This window comes from Pygoscelis adeliae, unplaced genomic scaffold (assembly GCF_000699105.1).
Source record: "Pygoscelis adeliae isolate BGI_AS28 unplaced genomic scaffold, ASM69910v1 Scaffold298, whole genome shotgun sequence".
In the NCBI taxonomy this organism is placed as follows: Eukaryota; Metazoa; Chordata; class Aves; order Sphenisciformes; family Spheniscidae; genus Pygoscelis; species Pygoscelis adeliae.
In genome coordinates this window covers 935248-951759 of record NW_008825303.1, presented here as the reverse complement: position 1 = coordinate 951759, position 16512 = coordinate 935248, and the positions used below count along the sequence as shown (strand labels likewise).

Genomic DNA, 16512 nt, shown 5'->3' with positions numbered 1-16512 from the left:
CCAACGTGAGTCCAGTCACCTGTGAGCACACGGTGTAGGATTTTAACATCTATCGCTTATGCTTGCTGTTCCTTGGAGCAGTGGATTTTCACCACATCTTTATGAACAGAATAGCAAAGTACCTAACTAACCTGAACTATTCATTATGTGCTCATGGGTTTGCTTTATGTTTTCCCTCCCTAGCTTAGGACTGCACATTGTTCTCTAATTCATTCTGCAGTCAAGAATGGAACAGTTAGCCACAAACTCTCAAGCTCTGGCAGATGATTAATCAAAAAAAAATTAACTTTGGCTGATAATGCTACTCTATGAATTATGAGCTGGCTGTAAGCCAGGGAATACTCCTATTGTCCCTTGTACAGACAGCCCATCCTTCCTTAACTCAAGTGCACCAGAAATAGTAAGGTTTTTCATCTAATAGAATTTTAACCATTATGTTATTAAGGTTTTTAACTCCTTAGTGCAGTGTTTCTGAATCTCTTTTAGCCAGCTACCGTGTAATCCTCAGGAAAAAAATAATATCCAGAATTCCATTGTATTTCAGTATAATTTGGCAGTTGAAGGGGGAGGTGGTAAATAAAGTTTAAAGCATTTAGTTAAACAGCTGCATTGCAAAATCTTATTGTTATAATTACAAAGATTTTAATTAAAAATGCTGGCCACAAAAAATTCCTTTGTAGGCCAGTGACTGCGAATCAGTTCCCAACTGTGCTTTGGTATTGACACATACCCAAGTTTCTGTGAAGTGTATATTTATGTTACTTTTGCTATTGCTGCTCTTTTTTGTAATGTTTTCATAGACCACTGTCCTATGCCTTACCATGGTCCCTAGCCAGCAGGCTGAGTAACACTTGGGCAGAGGGGGTTTTTTTGTTTGTAGAGTATGAGTGATTCTAAAAGAACTTGAATGACATTAACAATTACCTGCTGCAAATGGATTTATTTTGGGGGGAAAGAATCCTGGCTTTGCTTACTAAACACAGTCTGGTTTGCTTACTAATAAGTATTATAAACCACTATGCTGAACTTGGCTCTGTCAGCTTAGATCTCTCAAAGTCTTTCTGAATGACAATGCAAATCTGTAGTTCTGCTAGCTGGAAACACGTATGATTTCCATGATGAGCCTAGACAGAATTTTTTTTTCCTGAAAAACACTGTAATGAAACCCATGCTACATAAAACCTGTTTTTGCTCTGAGGAGGAATATTACTGTGTCTGCTTCTAATAATTGCTGAGCTGTACTGGCACACATACGCAGTTGCTTTTCATCCATCAGCGAAAGGATTGCTAGGAAAGTGCCCTGTCCCCAGTGTAGGGGTGAAAAAGCGGAGGCATTGCACAGGGGCAAAAGCCTGGGTCTGACTTGTGTGCTTTTCTGCTCTTTACTGGATGATTACTGATTCCAAGATTGTAATTTTCAAATTAAATCTTTAAAAAATAAAAATAAAAATTGCTGTTATAGGCAAATGGAAAAATAATAAAGACATACAGTGAATCTCTGGGGCACTAATAATTAAGTTGTTGCCAAGACTTTTCACAGTGTTCTGAAATTTTCATTAACATTTTATTTCATTCCTGATCAGCACATGGTTATCATTTCATTGGTGATCACCAAATCATTTCAAGACTGATTTGGTGGACTTCCAATACAGGAGCCATAGCTTAGATGAGAATTTATTGTGAATAGGTTCATGTAGGTCTCACTTAGTGTTTAAATTGACTTTCCAACTCATACGTCACATTAACAATTGAAAGGATTAATTTAAAGGACTCAGTACTGACTATCAGGGAAAAAAAAACCCAAACAGTAGTCAAATTAAGCATAACTGAAAAGATATTTTGTAGTCACTTGATCAGTCTTGGTATCAGCTTAGCTGTTGTTATCTGTAGCTAAGCTAGGGTAACTGATGATGGGGTTTTCCAAACATGACCTTTCATGCACATTTCTCAGCACACAGAAACAAATCCCATAAAAAAAAAAAACCCAAACTAGTCCATAAACCACGGTGTCTCAAAGAGGGACATACCTGCCAGTAAGGATCAGTCTGTTTTTTGGGAGCATGTTGGTTGCACAAGCTCATCTGAAAAATGACAAATGCCAAATTTGGAGCAGAATCTGTCCATCTATGTAATCATATCTAGGGTTGCACTCATTGTCATCAGAGCCAAGTACTTCACAGTTTTTAGTATCTCAAAATCTGAACAAGGCAGAGGAGCACACTCATCTATACAAGGAGAACCGAGACATACAGAAACTAAAGTGATACAAATCCTTTTCCAGCTCCCAGCTGTGTTATTGTGTGAATGTGCCCTAGCCCCCTTCCAGCAAAATCAGCCCAATTAGCCCTGGTCAGCAATTTTGACTGCTTAGGTTTTTTTCCATTGTAGATTCGGGAGTTGTTACTTAAACTGCCTCAGAAGCTGTTCTACCAACAGAAATTGAGGGGTGCGTTACTACTGTGTGCTGCTGATCTGAGGGTAAATATTGATCCACGGCCTCAGAGCTATTCTGCATCTACTGCTCTAGCACTTGCTGTCCCGCAGGCCGAGTGGCATGTGCACTTTTCCTCCTACACTTTTCCTCCTCCAACACCACAGGCCTTGTTAAGCTGACAAGGCCAAGCAAACTCTTGTCAGATGCCATTGGAAGCAGTTTTCCTCTTTCTTGAAACTACTGGTCTAGTGCTGTTTAGTGGTCCAACTAATGCCATAGTTTCAGCCAGCACCGTGTGCTCAGAACAGAACTTCCCCTATCTCCTGGTTATGTGATAGTCCTCTGTGCTGTGTGTCCCTCCTCTGAGAGACGACTTTCCATTGTTACGTAGACCAACTGGGTACTACTTGTTTCCTGAGTATGCTCCTTATTTTTCATTTCTGCTGCTGGCAACATCTGTAAATAGGGAAACTTTTGGCACTGTCAGCTAATTGAAATTTCTGTGGGACGAGGTAGCCCCTGCTGACCCTTCAATGTAACTGCTTCGCTTTCTATTAGCAAGTTTATATTGTGTAGATATCCAAGCTCTAACAAATGTACTGCTTTTAGATAGAGCCTTAATTCAGACTGCTTTAAGTGGGAACGAGTAATGTTGATTGATGCTTCTGGCTAACATATTTTTTTGCGTTAATGCTAATAATTTCCAATCAGAAAATGTTTTTCTACTGCACTGCTCACACTTTGCAAGTTTGTTTCTCTCTCCCTTGCTATAGAACTTAAACAGATACTTATCAAATGTGATCCCTTCCCCTCTGTCTATCCTCCTTTCATGAAATCTAGGCTTGTCCTTAGTAATAGCTGCTTCATGAGACATAAAAATTAGTTCAGGAAGCCTTTCTTCCCTTTCTTCCTCATTTGCAAGCCTTTTACATTATTCTTCATATAGAAGAACATACTACTATTTATGATTAAGAAAAATATTTTCCATGCAGAAGTCCAGGCCCTGCCAGTGCCAAAAGAAGCACTCTCTGGTATTTAGGAAGGAGTCTCGGGGGAAGGTAAGACCATGCTTTGTAACGAAGAGAAAAATCAAGTATCTGAAACATTCACTGCTGCAAAGGAGACCTTTGTTAAGCTGTTGAAGACTTTCTGAATTGGGATTGCTTACCACTTTGTGAAAGTTTGCCCCTGAACTTTTATATACTAGTGATACATGTCCTTTTTCTTAGACTGCTCCATCTTTCCTTACCCTTGTCCCACCGCTTTCCGTAGCGGTAGGCTACGGGGGGCCATTATGATTCACCACTGCAACTAGTGGCATTCTGCAATTACTAATGAGGAAATTACTTGAGGAATACTAAGATAAAGTATAACAATTGCAGTATTCTCGGCCAAGATTGTATCATGAGCTTAGAAAGTTTGTATTATAATAAAAAACAACTAGCATAGGTAACAACAGCAGCAACCTCACAACAGCACAAGCTTAGTACGTTCCAGCAACCAGATTAATAACCGTCCAGTGGCCTTACCTATGCACTTCCATCACTGCTAAATACTGTGCTACCGTATCTTTACTGCTATTTTAACTCATGTTACCTGGATGCGTGATAACATGTGCAAAAGTTTTAGTGAAACAGATCTGAAGACTGTGATTTACCATTGATAACTGAATTGACCTTCTGAATAAAGAACACACAGAGTGGCCATACTGTATTTATCCATCTGGAAGGAAGAGCTGACAGTATAGAGCCTCTGAAATCTGTGAATGTCCTGTCAAAATCTGCTTTGACAATGCAAAATTTTTGGAATATAAATAAAGTATATCTCTTTCTTTAAATCCAGGCTTTCTTTATGCAGTAGCAAGTGGCAAAATAGGCCTGATTGTTTTTTCATTTCTATTTTTTTTAAACCTTCAGCAGTCACCTTTAAGAATCTGACCCTTATTCTTTCTGCTACGGAGATAATTACTCACTCTCAATTGCTATCCCTAGAACCAGTTAATGAATGCTACATAATAAACAGAAGTAGGGCAGCTGGATAAGAACAATGCACAGGTGGGTAAGACTACTTCATTTGGTGAGGAGATAATGAGCATGAGAACTTGTGGTTTATCTGAATACCACCCTCGCCTCCTCTTCAGATAGCTCCTGCATTGTTACTGTTCTTCCTCAATCAGTTTTTCTACTTGTTAAGTGGCAAGAGGAAGATGTTTACGAAGGGAAGAGAGGTTTCCTCAGCAGAACAAGATTCAAGCAGAAGAGGATCCTCCCTCTCTCTCAGACCTATCCTAAACATATTTACTTTCTTAGGTGCTGTTGTGCACCTTCCTAGAGGAGGCTGATTCTACATGCAGAATAATCACTGCTTTGCTGTGCCCGGTTTTATTATCTCTCTGCCAGACTTATCCCTTCCTTCCTTAAAACTGTGCCAAATGTAACCTTTGGAGGTGAAGACAGGATTGATTTTTGGTACATCAATTTATATGATGTTAGCGCTGAGAAAGAAAGCAACTGTCCTAGCCCTACCACTGCTGGTCTTGCCATCTGTATTGAACAGCTGCATTTTCTAGCCAAGTATATTACTGAGGTACACAGTAAAGAATCTGTCGCAGTGAAGTTTAATGGCCAGTACACACACAAAAAAGGTAAGTAACACTGCTATCCAACTGAAGGATACAAATAAGTATCTCCTTTGCCTGACAGCCTCTCCATAACTGCAGTTTCAGAGATGTAGTGCATCTGTATTTTTAACCCAGCGCTAGGTCATTATGAGATTGGTGTTGTGTAAAGTCATAGCAGTAGAGGCAAATGGCTCGGTGGCAGGAACTATAGAAGATGAACAGAGAGCCAGGCAATACATTCTTTCTGTTCTGTGTTTTGTTAACCTGGCTGACACACAGAAAGCAAATAGGGTCTGAAGGCTTCTGGCTTGTTAACCAAAGTATTAATCACTTAGAAATTGCAAAATTTAAGTTAGTATTGTGGTTTCTGATATTCCAAACATGACTTGACTTTTTATAATGTCCTGTTTGAACTGGAACCAAAATTAATTAAGGTAGCATTTCAGAAGCTAAACTCCACTGACTTCCATTATGATCTGAGCACCTGTCTTCCTTAGACTCTCTTGAAAATTTCCACCTTAATCTTTCAAAGGCATGTTTAATACTCAAAATGGCAGAAGTCATAGCCAGAACAGCTTCCAGCTAGAGATGTGGTAGGAACATTATGCACACCATTTGCTAATACAGGCACGTACAGGCCAGCAATAGTTCCAGTATCTCTGCCAGAAAGCTAATGAGAACATATTTGGCCATAAACTTCCCTCTGACTTGGGCAAGGGCATATCTAAATTCCAGTTGTCTCATGTCCACTAGCTGTAAAATGAAGGTATCAAAGCAACAGTGCCAGAATAAAGTGTGATTTCTTAAGGGTTTGCAGTGAGAGACTGAGACATGATAATTGAAGCAACCTGCCATGGGCTGTATTTGCATAGGTGCGTGTATATTTTTCTTGAGTAAATGGGCTGGCTGTGTGTGCCAAGAGCTCACCACGTGTGTGATAGGCCAATGAGGAAACACAGCTCTGTGTGTTCCATTCAAAGCATGTTTGGAGGGGAAAAAAAACGCCAAGTGCTATCTTTTCTATAATAGTCCAGGGAAACGTGGAGAAATGCTGTCATATCCAAGCCCTCGAAACACAGTGAACCTGTCAAAGGGTGCACTTCCACTGTGCTCGTGGCCCTTGTTCATCCAAAATTAGAAGCCTTTTTTCTTGCATAGCATCCTTTTGTCCTCAGCAAGTTATAGAATTAGAATGGGAGTTAATTTTATCTCACTAAGGATCTTGGAAAAGCATGCCTCTTTCCTGATGCTCTCCTGACTTGTGATCTGTCGGACCTTGACCCGTGAAGAAAGGGAGCCAAAATGAGAAGTGTTGTTCAAGAACTCCCTGAATAGGGAAAATCTGCTCTCCTGCTTTTGAGCCCTAACCCCCTTCCTTCCCTGGCCCGCTGCCGACATTTTTTAAGATGACCTTTAGAACCTGTGTTTCAACTCTGGCAAATCTCCACCAGGAGTCAGCATTGCCAGACGAAATGTTGCAGGACATATAACTATTCTGTAAAAATCAAAATGCAGTACGCAGTGATGATCAGCTACTAAAGGCCTCCTTACAGTATGCCTGGTCTCCTGTGGAGCCTGTGGAGTGTATTATCCAGGCCCATGCTACCTGGGAGACAAGAGGCACTTGGAAATGAATGGGTGCCTGGAGTTCTTTCCCAGCTGAAATGTAGGTCTCTTAAATTGCCAGAGCTTCTCCACGTTGCCTGGGCGCACTGGGCAGCACTCCCAAGGCTGCTGCTAAAGCAAAGAGGAGAGAATGGCTATTGCCCTTCTGCTGTAAAGAAACCATCATCTCCTGCAGTTTAACAGCTGCACAGGGGACAAGCGGAAGTTTTGGTGATGCACCCTCACAAGGCCAATGTTTCCAGAAAGCTGACAGGCAGCCTAAAGTAATATTGTCCATCAGACCGATTACAACAATACTGTAGCGGCTGGAAGTTTTGTTTTCATTCTTGATACGGTATGCCCAAAAGATGCTTTCTGCCAGCTTTACTGCCATATGTCCCATGGCTGACAGGAGAGATAAGAAAGGAGACTTTTTCATAAAACTTTCAGATCATAATGACCAGTTCTTTAGAAGAATTACACTTAGAAAGATGTAAATGTAAAGATTGGAAAGATTAAAATGTAGAACTACCCAACTTCATGCAGAAGCAACCTTGTCATCCTTTTATTCTCCCTACCATTATTGCTTGTTAGTTTTCTTGGTGAATGACTAAGTCATTAACAGCTTAAAGGGGAAACTCTTCAGGTCAGGGATATTTTTTCATTTGCAGCATACTTAAATCTCTGGAAAGACTTCCATAAACTGCCATAAGACTAAGTAAATTTTTGATGAGCGGAATGTGGAACTGTAGATGTACCAGAGCAAAATGCTCTTTTGATGTGCCAGTCTCCCAGTCAGCTGAAACTACTCAGTAGGTTTCAACTGTCTGCTTTTTGAATTAAAACTATAGGTATATCTAAATGGCACCATTCAGTGCTGTGTAAAAATAGCTGTGCGGCTAGTTTTGGGTAGCGGAACTGGTATAATTGTATTCAGATGTAATCGCATGTGCTTTGGGGCAGTCAAATGGTTTGAAAAGTTATCATTTTCACCTATGGTTTGCTGACCCTTAGCTGGACGTGGTTACTGGTGTGCGAGTGTGCCTGTATGTACCTGACCTGTTTTGTCTGTCATTGAAATGGACAAGTCACCTTCCTAGTGTGGCAATCGTAGGCTTCTCAAACTCAGTGTGTCACAGCGTCTTTGGCAGTTTTCTTGGTGTTCCAGCTGAAACCTTGCTGATAAGTGTGCTAGAGGTGCTATTTGTATTGTATGTATAAGCATGTTTAGAGCTTGCCTGACTATTCGTACGTGATACTGGCTTTTAAGGTCTGCATGGACTTAATTGGTTGGAGGTGTTTGAAGAATTATAAACCTTGGATTTACAGGAATTGTTATTATGTTCTTCCCTTCCATTGGTGTTTGATTTATATCCGCAAGAGTAATTCCCAGAAGGAACTCACCTAGATTTCTCTCCTAGATTTTTAATTTGATGATTGTTTACGTGAGTGTCCTTGCCAAAGTGAGGTGATTTGGCAGTTCTCTGGAATGTAAAGGTTAAGTATATTGATTTAATCTTTTCCCAAAGGAGCTGTTCTTTCTGTGGCAAAGCATCATCATTTTTGTTCTTGTGTCTGCAGCTTTGTTTACATGGGTTTAATTGAATTTTGTCTATTCTGTACTGTGTGTGGGAGACGGCAGTTTCATATAGTTCTTCCTTCCTGGAGTACGGATTTTTGGACACTCAGTTTGTTAATGAATCCTGAATTTCCCTGAGCAGTAATTCTTCAGAGTTTTCAGTGTGGTAAGTAACTGAAAATAGGGAGAATCTGTTCTGCCATTACGCGCACAGTTAATAGGAGCTATTCATAGTGATGGTAGGATCTTATACCCTTGTCTTCATGTGATTAGTACTATACTTAGCTTACAAATAAGCGTATTTGAATTGTTAGCTTACAGACAATGTATATAAACCATATTTATTTTAACATAAGGCACAAGCTTGTAACAATCTCAGCTTTAAAATGATACATTCCTGGAGGAATGTGAATATAAACCCAGAATCGGTAACTTTGGTTTCAGAAATCATATATGTAAATTTTTTTTTTTCCTACTTATCCAATAAGTTTGTTGGGGTTTGGACCTGTAATTTTTGAGTAAGCTGTTTGTTGCCACTCAGGAATTGAACAGCAATTGGAACACCATGTCTGAAGTGTTCTTTCATCTGTTTTAGCGTGGATGGGCCTTGATCAGAACAGCAGGTCTGGATGGATCACTGAGCTGCTGAATAGCTTGCTGAGGATCTAAACTTCACAGCTCCTTCTGAACTGTACGCTGGCCCTGCCAATAGGCTGGAGCAAAGTACACCCCGAAGAGATGATTTTGTAACTGCAAATGAAACTGATGATATGAATACCAAATTATTTTTTTCTGGTCACCTCTTTTATTGGTTATTGTTTTTCCACTTTCTTTAATCAAAAATTTTTCTCAGTGATCCTTTTTGTGATCCAGTTCCAAATACAGTGATCCATTTTGTAGAGCAGAGGAATGACAGCTGTATTCTGGTTCTGCATGATAACTTGTCTCCCTTGTGTCCATTCTGCTGGTCTTAGTTGGAAAGAAGATGATGACAAAGCAGGTGCCCGGGCCTGGGCTTCTAATAAGACGCCTGCAGAATCAGATTCCAATCTGATGGTTCAGAGGCGAAGGAACTCCCACTGTAAAGTGCAGTTGTAATGGAGATAAATCAGGAGTGAATGTGATCCTTGTAAACTTAAATTAATTTGCTATTTCTTCTCCTAGCAGAATGCTTCTTCCTGATATACCTACCCAACACGTGGACTCAGTGTTAACAAATGAGGCTTCTTTTTAGATATTTCTCATTCCATCTTATCACGTCAAAGTTAGCAATACATTTCTTGTTATTTTGTTTTTCTTTTCTCTCATTGCTGCAGGACTCAGCCTTAACTCAAGGATTTCTTTTGATCCATGAGGACCTTTAGGAAATTAATTTCAAATATATGATGTTCCAAATATTTTGTGACTCCTAAGAGTATATTGTTGGACATACTGTTGATAGTTAAAAAAGCCAAGACTCAGCAGCCACAGGAATTTCTGCCCGTTATGGAAAATCGAGCATGATTTCTTTGGTATGGCAATACCAAAAAGTCTGCTGGCATACCCAACTAAAGTACTTATAACCATATAAAGGGAATGCCTTTTAGGAATTGGATTAAAACACAGACATAATATTTTCCATCAATTAGACGTTGAGAAATCCCAGACATACAGTGCTGCAAGTGAAATTAGATACATTGGGAAACCTATTCCAAATGGAAATCTAATATGTGGGATCCTGACTCAGTCACCACTCCCTCAGTTTTCTACACTCCCAAAAATATATTTGGATACACCAGTAATGTAAATATAGTAACATTATACCCAGTAAATATGCACAGATTGGATCATGCCAGCTGCACTAAATGTAGCCAAACTACAAACTTGTCTATAGGTATTTAAAAAACCTGCCGATAATGCAGATTTACCTATTTTTCTATGTTACTGCAGATGTGCAGCACTACTATTTGTGGAATCATTTCAGCAAACTGTATATTATTTATAAGTGGAAAATGACGGAGTTTATGGTGAGCCTTCTGTCACAGTTGTTTGGCATATGGGAAATATAAATAGAACGGGGTAATCATTGATGTGCTATGCTTTTGGCACTGTGATCATTTCTGACCCAAAGAGAAGCCACAAAAGATAAATACATGAAGGTCCCTACTAGCTTTTTTGTGTGTAGAAATATTTTGCGTTTTGGTTCACTCCCTGCTTAAACTGCAAGCTAAATGGAGTATTTTTAACATAATGCTTTATATGCTCCCACAGCATGGCTCTTTCCAAAACAGTTTGCCCCTAAGTGTTTTGGGCAGTTCTTTGTTAGGGTAGTAAAACTAGCATGTAATTATCAGTACTACTTGCCAAATGCATGAGAGCCCTCCTCCAGAATGTCCAGGTGAAGAACTGAACACCCAAAGTTTTAGGCCTGTGGTGCAGCTTGTTTTAGATGTAATCTGAAATAACTGCTTCTGAGTGCATGATGAAGTCTCCTGCAAATCATACGCAAGAGGAAGTGGTTTCTGAACTACGTGGACAGCTTGCAGGCTTGGTTTGCAGTAGTATCAGGTACAAAACAGCCGTCCAAAAGGTACCATTTACTTTTTCCTGGCCTAGTGAAGGTGGGAATGAATTACTAATGTTTCTGAAGGAGCCATTATTCTCTTTGACAACTCAAAGTGCAACATTTTTGTTTTCTTAAGTTCCACATTTAATTGATTCAATTTGAAAGTCATTCTGATTCTTTTTTTAACTTTTTAAACACGACCTGTGATCTAGTTATATCCAGTTCTGCCTTTCCTTTGACTTTTGCTGTTTTCAACGATAACTGGTTTCTTCATTTGAATTTAGTTGGCAGCTCTATTGATTGATGTTCTTGGTAGAATAGAATCCAGCTGTCTTCACTTAACAGGACAAACACTTTAGTCTGTGTCATCCGTGTAAACAGTCTGTGGTTCTAAAGCTGCGTAAATTCATCAAGAAAATGCCAGTCTGTGCTTCTTTTTTGCTATGCTTACAATGTGGACAAAAGATGGCTCTGTTTTTTTTTTTTTCCCCCCTAAATCAATGCAATAAGCTAGTAGGGTGATATGCCAGTTAATACTTTAATGAAGTATACATCAAGGTTGCCAAATAAACAGCTTTTGAGGCGTATGCATATTATTATTGTGGGAAATGTTTCTACTGGTATATTAGATAATAGGTGCAATCTGAAGAAGGAACATGTAGTTCTGTTCATCTCCACTCCCTGTGCATCCTTTGGGTGTGGGCATATAATATTGAAATGTGTAGCTCAGCACATTTTCAATTCACCTGGTTGACAAGAAGTTGCAAAGCAGCATAGATTTTCTTTTGCTTTCTGTCTAGTTCTGGTGAACAAACCCAATAGATCGCTTTTCTTAAGTGGGCTTTTTTTTTCCCTCCTTCTTCGTAAAAGGCTTATTTTAACACCGTACTTATGGGTAGTGCACCTTTGTAACCTTGTAACTATTGAACCTTTTGCATGAAGCTGTTTTTGCAAATACAGAGAATAAAGGAAACTAACACCTTCCAGGTGTGCACACAGAAGCACGTTTCAGATATATAAACAGTGTTGTTAGCTGAGGAGTGGAGTGCTTAGTTAGTGAGAGCTCATGTATCCATATTCTGATGCACCGGGATTTGAAAGATTGGGTAGAACATGGGAGTTTAATCTGTAAGTTTTAGTTTCTCAGAGGTGAAAGGCTTCTTGCTTTGTGATCACTTCCTGAGCTTGCACCAGGTCTGTACCACTTCACAGCAGAGTTTCTACTTTCCGTGTCCAATGGCTGATCCAGACATTTCTAGGTGGACGTGATTTTTTTAGTCTTTACAATGTTGTTTCCAGCACTTCTCTATAGGAAGGTCAGCTAGGCAAATGATCAGTAGAGCTTACAATTGCCTATGATGAGTGAAAAACCACTATAAATGGCTAAGTCTTTTCAAAAATTTGCTTTAATGAAATTTTCTCAAGCCAGGGAAATGCATGTAGAGGAGGAGTGTAACAGCTTGCTCTTTATCACTAAAAACTGCAGTCTTCAGGATAGGATATCAGACATTGCTTTGTTGAACAGGGATTTTTATCTTCCTATCCAATCACCCCCTACCACCAGGCTTTAAAACTCTTGTTTCCCTCATCAGAAAGCTGGTTCAGACACCATACCTGTGGTTTCCCTTGTATTCTGGATCTTTTCACAGAACTTGGTTTCCATAGTAAATGCTTTTCAAAAAAGCTATGGTTCAATAAAAGCACTCTGTAGTCCTTCATTTTATAAAGGAGTGCTCTCATTAACTCACTGTTGAATAACTCTTACAACCTCGAGTACATTTGAATTCTACTCCAAATGTTCCATTACAGGCCATCTGACACCTTGTCAAACACATTGTAAGCCCCATTGCTGAGTTTCTGATCTCAAGTCTTAGTCCTCAAACTATTTTATCATAGTTATATTTGAAAAAAATATGCTTACTGAGACAGCAAATGAGGGTCCATATTTAGCCACGCAGTCTAGAAACCAGAAGAAAGGATCAGGAAATATTTACTGTTCAAAAAACCAATGTTTTCCAAACTTTCTGGAATGATGTGATGTGAAGCTTTTGTCTTCTCTGTGTTGCCTCTTTTAATTTTGAAAAGCTTCCTGTTTTGTCGAGACACCGCCACATTTGTTATCAGAATTAGCGAGGGGAAGATGTGCGCACTACACTCATTCAGGGACACCTTCATTCCTGTCTATCTAACCTAAACGTGAACCATTAGACAGCCGGCATGGGATTGGTTTCACAGATACGGAGGAAAACTCCCCTAACCCAGTAATCCCAGTTTAGAAAGAGTAGCTCAGTTAGTGGGAGGCCTGAAGAAATAAGGCATTGTCAGTGACAACCCTGTCCCTCATTTGTGCATGTGCCTTTTGAGCAGTGATCTTGAACATCGCTTCCCTGCAAACCCCTCAGCTACAAACACAGCTCTCAGAGGAACGTAGCTGACGCGCACAAGCAGGAGTGCTGTGCAGGCAGTACAGTATCACATCCTGCAGCACATATGCACAACGTTGCCTAGTACTAATGGGAGGAACTACAACGCACCGCTCCCACTAGTCCCCTGTAGCAAAACTCAGAATTGCCATAAAGGAATAACAATATCCATGCTAATATTGATTGGTCTTAGTGATAAGGGAAAAAATAATAACCTGGAAGTAAACTAGTAATATCCTTTAAAGAGGCAAGATAATGCTTTCAAATGTGACCTAGTTGCGTTTGGCTTGATTTTTTATAATAGTACTGTAAACACCAGGATACTGCAGTATTACTGTATCCCTAATCCTAACTTTTGTAAACCTGCTGTACACCATTGGTAGTATTGTGTTGCCTTTGCCAGTCCTTTCCTATTTATTTCTTTATCTTCATCAGTTTGGAAAACAATTAGGCCTATCTCTAGTGAGATTTTTCACCTTACTTAGTGAGAAGCATACAGGCATTCAGCCGCTCACCGCTACCAGTGTCTTTTAAGTTTGTTTTATGTCTTTGCTGGATTTTGGATCACATCAGTAATCTGTCACATCTCCAGCAACAAGCACATGAAATGTGGCAGAACATTATCTCATCATTTTGGATGATAGTATCTTAGTCAGTATCATGGTACATGAAATAAATACAAACTGAGACATTACCGTGATATCGGTAGGACCAACTAATGCCAAGCTGGTGCTTCCTTGGGTTGCCCTTCTATTTTCATGAGAAAATGAAAGCAAAAAGGAGCTAGACAGCTGGGTGTGAAATAACTTGAATCAGCACTGCAAGTAGTGAAAACAAGTATTTGAGCCTTTAAAGAAGGAGACATATATGTAACAAACTGCCTGAAAGTTTTCACCTGACATAAGACCTCTACAAACACAGTGATTTTTGCCCTTGCTCGTAGGGTCATCAGTGCTTACAAAGTATTTGTGGTAGACCTCTAAAGTTATATCAGACATGAGGATTTGGTATAGCAGTACGAAACATATTCCAGTTTTCTCCTGACAAAGATAGCATCTTTTTCACTTAGGAAAATGACAGACCTGCCAGCTGAAACCCCAGTGTGAACCCCAGCTGCTGCCTCTTGCCTCTTTCATACAGGTAGACTACCAATCCTGTGTGGATTTTTGGGGCCAGATTTGAGATTTAGTTCTTGTGTCAGGGAATCTGGGTCTTTTTTAATAGGCTTTATAATTTTTTCCTTTCAATTTCATCATACAAAAATTCAGTGTATTCCTTCTTAATACTGTTAAATGTTTTGCAGGCTTAATTTAAACATAACGATCGCTTGAAAACACTTGTTTTCTTATTTGGTTGGCAAAACCAATGAAGCATTTATATTGCAATGTTTTGGCATGTTTTCAGTTTGGGATCACTAGACAACTAAAGAGGAAGGGCTAGAGTTTGTGAAGGCAAAAATAACGCACTCATTTCCCTTTATGAAACTATGCATATTGCTCTTTGCAGAGTACCAACCTTAAATAGTAAAGAAGTCTAAGACAGAATAAATGCTTTTGTGTAGCTTTGAATGCTGTATGGCAAGGCATCTATATAGATGAAATAAAAGAGAAGGCAAGATTAGGTAGAAAGAAGTAAAACGTCTGGGGCTTTGGAATGGTGTATCTTTCCTGTAACAGGTCAAGGCACATCTGAAAACTTGCTGTGGGTTGGGAGGGTCCATGGGGCTCCCCTTGGAGTGTGTTTCAAGGAGATCGTGCCTTCTGAACAAAGTGGCTTGCAGCCCTGAGGAACACATGGCACTCAATCCGCAGGAGTGGTTACTTCTCCCTTCTCTTAACCATTCTCCTCAGAGATCTTTAGGAGTTTCTAGAGGCTAGTTCACACGTGTAATTTCTCTCCTTTTCACAGGGGGCTTCAAGACCCCAACTGTGTAAGCATGCAACAATACTGAGGACACAGAATTACCTCAGTTTTTCCCTCCTTGTATTGTGGAAAAATGCCCAGTTCCAAAATCAAATATAGTTACTGTCACTTAATAGGCTGGCCCTAGCAGTAAGGTTTGGGGACCCTTGCTATTGGATCTATAGCATACTGCAGAATGTTAGCAGACTGTCTTTACCACAGGCACTATGTTCCTAACTTTGAGGGCAACTGCGTATACTTACTAGTTTTTGGAAATGTCTCTTCTGTCCTGTGCATTGGTGAGCATTCCTGTAGTATGCTTGATTTTGAGTACAGAGCTTTCAACGTTCTGTTAGCGCCAGCTCCCATTTGCTACTTGTCTCCTTTTCACTTCAATACTGGATGGAAATACAGCAGATGTATCATAGATATTGAGGAGAGTCAAGAAGCTGTCACAGAGAATGCTGTATTTTCTCATTCTCTCAAAACTGAGGTTCAGAAAGAATTGTCTAGTGTCTTATATTGTTCAGAAACATGCTACAGGAAAATGTAATCTTTAAGTAATTGCTTCTATCAGAATATCCTTTGATTTTTACCATACGTCTCTTCCGTATAATTTTTCAAAATTATTAAGCAGAAGGTTGTGAAGAAAAAATGATGATGATTTTCTGGGTAAAAATAGCAAGTACTCTCCATTTTTCACACTGAGGTAGGTTGCCCTACCTTAGCAATTTCACATTGGTAGTTCTCCTCCTATTTGATAGCAATTTCTGTTCATTTTGTATTGTATTAACTATCTTTAGCAGTGCTTCAGAAGCTTCCTCCCTCAGCATTTTGGTGCGGATCTCATAAATATCTCTGAACTTCAGTTCTTCTTCACCTCCTTTTGAAGTTTTCTTCAGTTCTTCTATTAGAAGTGATCCAGCTTTCATTGATCTCAGATTTGTTAAAAAATGGTGTCATCTGTTCATTCAGTACGTTGCAGCCATTTAGTCATCTGCACAAGAGCTCGTTTCTGTCCCTCATTTGGCTTTACCTCAGCAGTGGGCAGTCTGTCGCTTTGTCTTTGATCAGTGAATTGTAGAGGTTCTTCTCGCTGCTACAATTCTGATGATGACGTAGAGAAACCTAACATACCTTGATCCTGTACAGTCTTTTTCGTCTTTCACTTTTTATTGATATACCTCCTATTTCTTTTAGTAATTATTTTCTCAAGTTTTTTTGTTCTTTGGCATGTATCTCATTTTTCATTGTTTCATACCCCAGCTCATGCACCTCTCAGTTTCACTTGACAATTACTCATCTGTCCCAGATATTTCAGAACACCTGGTTCTTTTATGTGCAGTCCACAGAAGAGCAGTGCTCCAACATACTGGATCAGTGTGAGCGACCCCACTGGTTTCA

At 39.6% G+C, this 16512-nt stretch overlaps 1 protein-coding gene across 1 annotated transcript in view; it reads left to right on the top strand.

Annotated features, from left to right (window-relative positions):
• RORA (RAR-related orphan receptor A) overlaps window positions 1-16512 on the top strand; it is a 116785-nt gene that overhangs the window by 19644 nt on the left and 80629 nt on the right. The window lies entirely within an intron of this gene.